This window comes from Leopardus geoffroyi, chromosome A1 (genome assembly GCF_018350155.1).
Source record: "Leopardus geoffroyi isolate Oge1 chromosome A1, O.geoffroyi_Oge1_pat1.0, whole genome shotgun sequence".
In the NCBI taxonomy this organism is placed as follows: Eukaryota; Metazoa; Chordata; class Mammalia; order Carnivora; family Felidae; genus Leopardus; species Leopardus geoffroyi.
In genome coordinates, this window is record NC_059326.1 from 101,913,116 (window position 1) to 101,920,021 (window position 6,906).

A 6,906-nucleotide genomic window follows, 5' to 3' on the forward strand; every position below is an offset into this window, starting at 1 on the left:
TAACCTATCACTTAAGAAAAATAGAAAGAATAATAATAATAACAACAAGAACAACAGCTAACTTAAAAGAGTATAAAGCATGTATTTTAGCAAGAAGAAAAATAAAGTGAAAAATTAATGGATATAAAATAATGTTAAAGAGAAACTGATTAAAAATGCATCAGTAAATTTAATTAGTTACAGCTGAAATGACAACTACTTTTAAAATGTAAAACTAAGCTCTAAGTTGTAGAACTAAGATAAGAAATGATAATAAGAAGAAATAAATTACAAAAATATATACTTATTTATGTATTATCCATAGAGAGTATAAATATCTCCAGTAAAAAATCCTAAATATTTCACATTTCTGGGTGCTATGCTGCAAACACCCCATGTTCACACTCCCTCAAGATCTCTACACTTGTTCTTCTCCTTGTTTGGAAATACATCCCCTTAAATTTTCTCTTGGCTTTTGTCTCTCACTTTCATTCAAGCCTCTGCTCAAATACTGACTTTTCAGAAGTTAGAGGTCAGAGAGAAGGTGACAAATCTATTTGAAACAGACCTTCTTTTATTTGTCGCCACAGGAAACTATACCCTCTTAGATGTAAGCCTCATAAAGACATTGAGCTAATGCTTGTGGAGTAAAAGAAGGGATGAAAGAAAAAGAACTAAAATAATGGCAGCAGTGCCATTAGCAACTAAATACTTTCTGAAGTGTTTCTTTTTTTTAAACTTTTTAATTTTTTTTTAAATTTTATTTTTGACAGAGTGAGTGAGACAGAGTGTGAGAGGGAGAGGGCCAGAGAGAGGGAGACACAGAATCGGAAGCAGGCTCCAGGCTCTGAGCTGTCAGCACAGAGCCCAACGTGGGGCCCGAACCACAAACCGTGAGAACATGACCTGAGCTGAAGTCAGACGCCCAACCGACTGAGCCACCCAGGCGCCTCTGAAGTGTTTCTTAATAGGAATGTAAACTAAAAAAACATTTGAGTAGCCTTTGGAAATGTGATTTTAAGTACTGTGATATCGCCAACTATCGGGAAAAGCAAGAGACAATGTTTACACAGCAAAACCAAGCTGCATTCCATACATTATCTCATTGAATCCTCCTAACAGTGTAACCTATGGAAAAAACTGAAACTTACAAAGTTAAGGCCAGTAGTTCAAAGCTATTGAGGTAGTGAGTAGTAAAATCAACATAGTAACAGAGACCTCTTTGACTCTAACTTCAGTGCCTTTTGTACCACACAGATCTTCCTACTCAAATGCCTCCAGAGTACCTATTTTGTGAGAGGTAAAATGTCTAACTATAGGCCATCCTTATTTCAGAAGCATTATTACACCTTGCAAGCTCTCTGCATCACAGAGGAGGAACTACATTTCCCAGAATTCCCTTCCCTCCATGATTCCAACTTAGTGGTTTTTACATGAGAGCAAGCGAGTGGGAGATGGAAGGATGCGCATGGTTCTCCTGAAACACTGGCAACCAGAAATATGGACAGTGATGACATTCACAGCAGCTTAGCAGGGAGTTATTGAGAACCAACAGCTTTATAACTTCAGGCTGATATCAGAGATCATTCTTCTGATCTTTGCTTCTCGGGTTCTTCCAATGTAAGCCTCCAACTGTTATATTAAAACCCTTTAGGGGCACCTGGGTGGCTCAGTTGGTGAAGCATCTGAATTCGACTCAGGTCATGATCTCACAGCTCATGAGTTCAAGCCCTGAGTCGGGCTCTGTGCTGACGGCTCAGAGCCTGGAGCCTGCTTCAGATTCTGTGTCTCTCTCTTTCTCTCTCTCTCTCCCCCTCCTTGGCTCATGCTCTGTCTCTCTCTCAAAAATAAATATAAAAAAAAAACTTTTAGGGGTACCTGTGGGTTCAGTTGGTTGAGCATCTGACTCTTGATTTCGGCTCAGGTCATGATCCCAGGGTCATGGGATCGAGCCCCATGTCGAGCCTTGTGTAGAGTTCTGTGCTAAGCATGAAGCCTGCTTGGGATTCTCTCTTCCCCTCTCTCTGCCCCTCATCCTGACTCTCACTCTCTCCCCCAAAAACAACAAAAAATCCTTTATACCTGAGACACAAAGAGTAGGTTCTGAGTTCTTCACCAAATCCCGAATATGTGCATTTTGCATGTGAGATTTTTATTTCATCACAACCTCTCTTAATCTTGTACCAGATGCAAAAAAATGGAGGCATAAAAAGTTGTTGCTCTAGATCACAATCTACGACCAGGTGTTGATCCCTCATGCCTACGCTGATTCTGCTTCAACTGGAGGAATGTTTGGGGAAAAATGCGGAGGCAGCTAGGCTAAGTGAGAAACAAGGTCACAATCTCCTAGCAATATCATCAACAGTGTGTGGGTACAGAAGCATGAGATGGTGGCAAATGTACTTACCAGCCATGTACTAAAATATCAAGGGAATGAGAAAATGACAACTCTGGTTTATCCCTCAGTGACCCAAGTTGGTGCTCGAGAAAGTCATAGTTTCATTGGGCAACTGTTTAGCCCTCTGCACAAATCAGGATGAAAAATGTTGCCTCTTGTGTTAGACACTGTAAATTAGCTATTTCATTATGTTTTACTTTCATATTTTTAAAGGTCTCCCAATCATTTTTTATTGCCCTTTCAATTACAATAAACCCTTAGTGGGTAAATAATCCTTCTTCTGAAAGGTATTTATAGCAACATGTTCTTTTCTGGGCTTACCCAGACAAAACAGTGGTTTTTACTAAAAGTCCTTGGTCACTCAGTCAAATGCATCGTTCAGCCCACAGTGCTGAGTAACCGTGCAGAGAAGCCGGCCTCATACATAAGATCAATAATAACTCTAATGTACGCTGTACAGGCAAGATTGGGTACTTCCTTCATGAGAGACTAAAAGACTGTAAAAAGAATAGCGTTACTGTTAGCCAGCACTTTTATTCTTGTTTTACAAGCAATATGCAATTTAATTTGGATTTAACTTCCCCATTCAGTAATCTGTAGTTCTTTTAGAATGCCAATATGAAGGAAATGGCAAATCCGAAGAGTCTGGTAAATGTGCATTTTAAACATAAGGCAGGCGTTATTAGATCTACCATGTGTCCAATCTTTGTTCTTGGTTCATCGGGCCACGATTCATGGCAAATCATTTACCTTTATTTTATTTCAAGACTACAACTGATACGTGATGCAGCTTAGCAGTTAGAGAAAATGATTAATAGGCCTCCTTAGCTTCTGATGAATGGTTGCTAATATAAAAGTAGAGCAAAATCAACAACTACCACAGCATATACAAATAGTGATCCAGAAATGTAAGTGCAATCCTGCGCCTGTTTCTGGGAAAGAGGGCAACGATTTGATGAGAATCTGTATTTTCCTGCCTGGGGCTTCTGATTTACAAGTCAATTTCTATTCTTAATTTATTTTCTGATAAGGCAGGAGATCAGTACTATATTTTAACCAGATTGTGTCGTAGAGGTTTTTAAACCTGTTTTCTCTACATGTCTAATTTGAGGTTAATGGGTGCTTTGGTTCAACGAGGGTGTCTAATGTCTCTTGTTCCCATTTTGCAAGCCAAACGTTCGTTTGGACCACAATTTGTCAGATGATTATAATCTGCTTATATCCATTCAGGTGGCCACTGAATTGCCCGCAATCTGCACCATTCATCAACTTGCCTTCTTGGTTGTTAAGGGAACTGAAAACATCAGCTCAACTATTTTTTTCCAATCTGGTGTTTTTCATGTTTCCCCCACTTTCATCACGTTAGTTAATTTCTCTGTTTTTGCATTCACTTTTCCACTCATGGTGGAAAAATACATCGGTGTTTCATCATGACCACGATTTTTTTTTAGCTTGCATAAAAACCTAGCAGTGTCTTTTAACCTGACCTTGACAAGCAGACTACTAAAATTTTCACAGTGAGAGATGTAGGAGGGCTCCAAAAAAATAGGCTAGTTCGGTAGCATGAGAAATGAAAGTGGAATCAGTTGCCTCTTTACCAACCAAAATTATGTCCATGTATTTCCACTATCTTCATCTATATCACACTTAGTGTAAATAAATACTTAAGTAAATACTCATAATCACTCTAATATTCCTGAAGACTGTGGCTCTGTCTTCACAGATAAAACCAAGGAGAATGCTGGGCAATTATCCCACGGGTTTCATTCACAACGACAAATGTGTAGAAAATGTGGCCAAAGTCATATGGCTTTGTCCTCAATTAAAAAAAAAAAAAAAAAGCCTTTTCTTTAAATCTTTTCAATCTGTTTTTTTAATAGTAATCCAACAAATATTTAATGGGTACTTAATTTGTTACAGGTTTCTAGATATTCAAAAGATAAAAACCACCCTGAAGAAATTCTAGAAATGGGGATTCACAGAGTGAATTCAATCCCACGCCTCCTCTTCATTCCCTAGCCACTCACCAAACTGTACCACTGAACACGTGATACCTCTATGAAAAATACAGGAAGCTATATAAATTACAAAATACACTCACGAGGTCTTCAGCTAAGTGGAAAAAGTATGTACATTTTCCAAGAGAGAAAAACAGATTCAAAGTATATGGCTATCGCCTTCAAGGGAGAGGAGTCACTATACCATCCAGGTCATACATACCATACCCCGTACCAAGCTATTCCCCCCTGTATATTCCGGCAAAGACAAGAGACGCTAAAAAGCTTTGATGAAGACAAGGACAGAATATCGTGGAGGTATACAGAAGAAACCAGCTAAACAATAAGACCGTCCAAGACTCCCTGCTTCAGGAGGAATGAATGTCCTCCCTAGCAAAATCTTTTCCCTGATCAAGAGACTGGATCTCTAGGAGACAGTGGCAAGAAATAAGCTGTGGGCATTCACTTACTAAATGTTTGCTCATCATTTATGATTCATTGGACATATGTTCAATAAATATTTCCTGAGTATCTATCATGCGCCAGGCATATGGCATTTACCAAGAATCCCTTATATGCCAGGTAATGCGTAAGTATCAGGAATTCGTCTATGTCCTTGAGAAGGAAACTGAAAATTCTAGGAAGAACTTCAAATCCATTCTTTTCCCCTAATCAATGATGACCCAAAGCCTTGTAATTTCTGTTTAGGGAAGCCACACCCATTTTCTTGGGGTCAGTTTCCCAAATACTCTGTGGGGGAAGAAAACCCTTCCCATTATGAAAATTGCACATTAAAGAAGTCAAATTGGTTATTTCCAGCTTGTAAACCACTGTTAAAGAAAAAAAGAACACCCCAAGCCTAGGGCAAATCCTAGGTGACACCTAAAAATGGAAATACTTCTGGCAGAGGATACTGAGAAGAAACCACAAAGAAGGTAAATTTTTTGATCACCTTTGTCTCTACAGTACTGGAAACTTGTGGAAGCAAAGATTTCTCACTAAGAAAAGGAAAACTGTGAGTTGTTTCACTTAAATGAGATGGAATTTTACCTGACAGGACTCCTTTTTCCTTTTTGAGAATTTAACTTAGGAGGCTGTTAACCCCTCCAGTATCAGATCTGGAACTACCTGTAGGCACCCTCCTGTGGAGACACGGAGACAGGATATAGAAGTCTCATAAAGATATAGATGTACATGCAATGGCTCCAGTATCAGACATATACATCTCGTTAAAACCACCCTGAAATTTGCTGTGAGCAATGAAATAGATCCCAAGACCAGGAAAATAGTTCAGCTATGTGACCAATCTAAAATATACACCAGGTAACAAAGAAGAAGATCCGGTCTTAATTAAAAGCAAATACCCAGTTTCCTTCTCCTATTTTTCTATATTTGCCTCTTCACTTAGTGTTTGAAAGCAGAAACACTTTTTTTCTACTTTCAAAGTAGAAAAACTCAGCTAGAGTTTCAAAGTAATTTTCTGATTTTCTCCATTAAGATTTCTCCTCTGTTTTTCTTTCTCCTCCTTTTTCAGACAGGTTGTCATGAGTTTGGAAGCTACTGAAAAGAGCTTAGCTCCATTAAAAAATCAACCAACTCCCTGCTTCTCAAATATTTGATAAGAAATGTTGCCTGTGTTAAGTCTATAACATACAAATTTTTTGGAGGATTATACTATACCAATTATACTGTTCCTGATTAAAATTGTAAAATGCTTTGGGGCAATTATGTTCACATTTCATATAAAAGCAAATAGGTTTACGAGTCAGAAATTTAACAGGGGCTTGGAACAACACATTAAAGAAGGAATCGTTCCTTGTGATTCAAGGTCATGTCCTGTTTTTTATAAATAGCATTTAAAGGGATGTAAATAGCACACACTTCATGTTATATGAAGCAATGAAATATTGCATACACCTTGTCTCATCTGTCTATATTGAATTTTTGCTGTTTATTTCTACTAATGACATCTTTGCCAAAGGGGTAAAACAAGGTTTAGAAATGTTCACTACATTGACATAGCCACTACACATCTGCTTTTCATAATCTTGTTGGCCTACGTTATCACCAATTTCTGAAGTACATTTTAGCCAGCGTTACTGTCTGTTGTGAACAACAAGAACGTCAGGCCCAGATCGGGCAGGGGGTGGCATGAAACCGCCTTGGTTATCAACATTTCCATCGTCAAAGCGTGCTTGCTGAATTTGCTTCTTCCAGAGCCGACCACACTTCAGAATGGCACGCGGTGACCCAAGAGTTCTCTTCCCACTGTTGGGGTCTCTCCTATTTGCAGAATCTAAAACTACAGGAGAAGAGCAGACCCATCTGGATGCGCAGCCATTGCACGTACATCTATATCTTTATGAGACTTCTATATCCTGTCTCCGTGTCTCCACAGGAGGGTGCCTACAGGTAGTTCCAGATCTCAGTTATGCAAAGAAAATGCATTCCTTTACCACAAGCACTTGCCCTGCTTGTAAAAGGTCCTCTCTGAGAAAGAGGCACTGGAGAGATTGTTAAAAGTGAAGATGA

General features: G+C 38.8%; 1 long non-coding RNA gene across 1 annotated transcript; it reads left to right on the top strand.

Moving 5' to 3' along the window:
* Positions 1 to 1,400: 1,400 nt before the first annotated feature.
* On the top strand, positions 1,401 to 4,907 carry LOC123602745. The gene is made up of 2 exons (XR_006714534.1): positions 1,401 to 1,599; positions 4,298 to 4,907. It is a non-coding gene; the product is annotated as an uncharacterized LOC123602745 (long non-coding RNA).
* Positions 4,908 to 6,906: the final 1,999 nt, after the last annotated feature.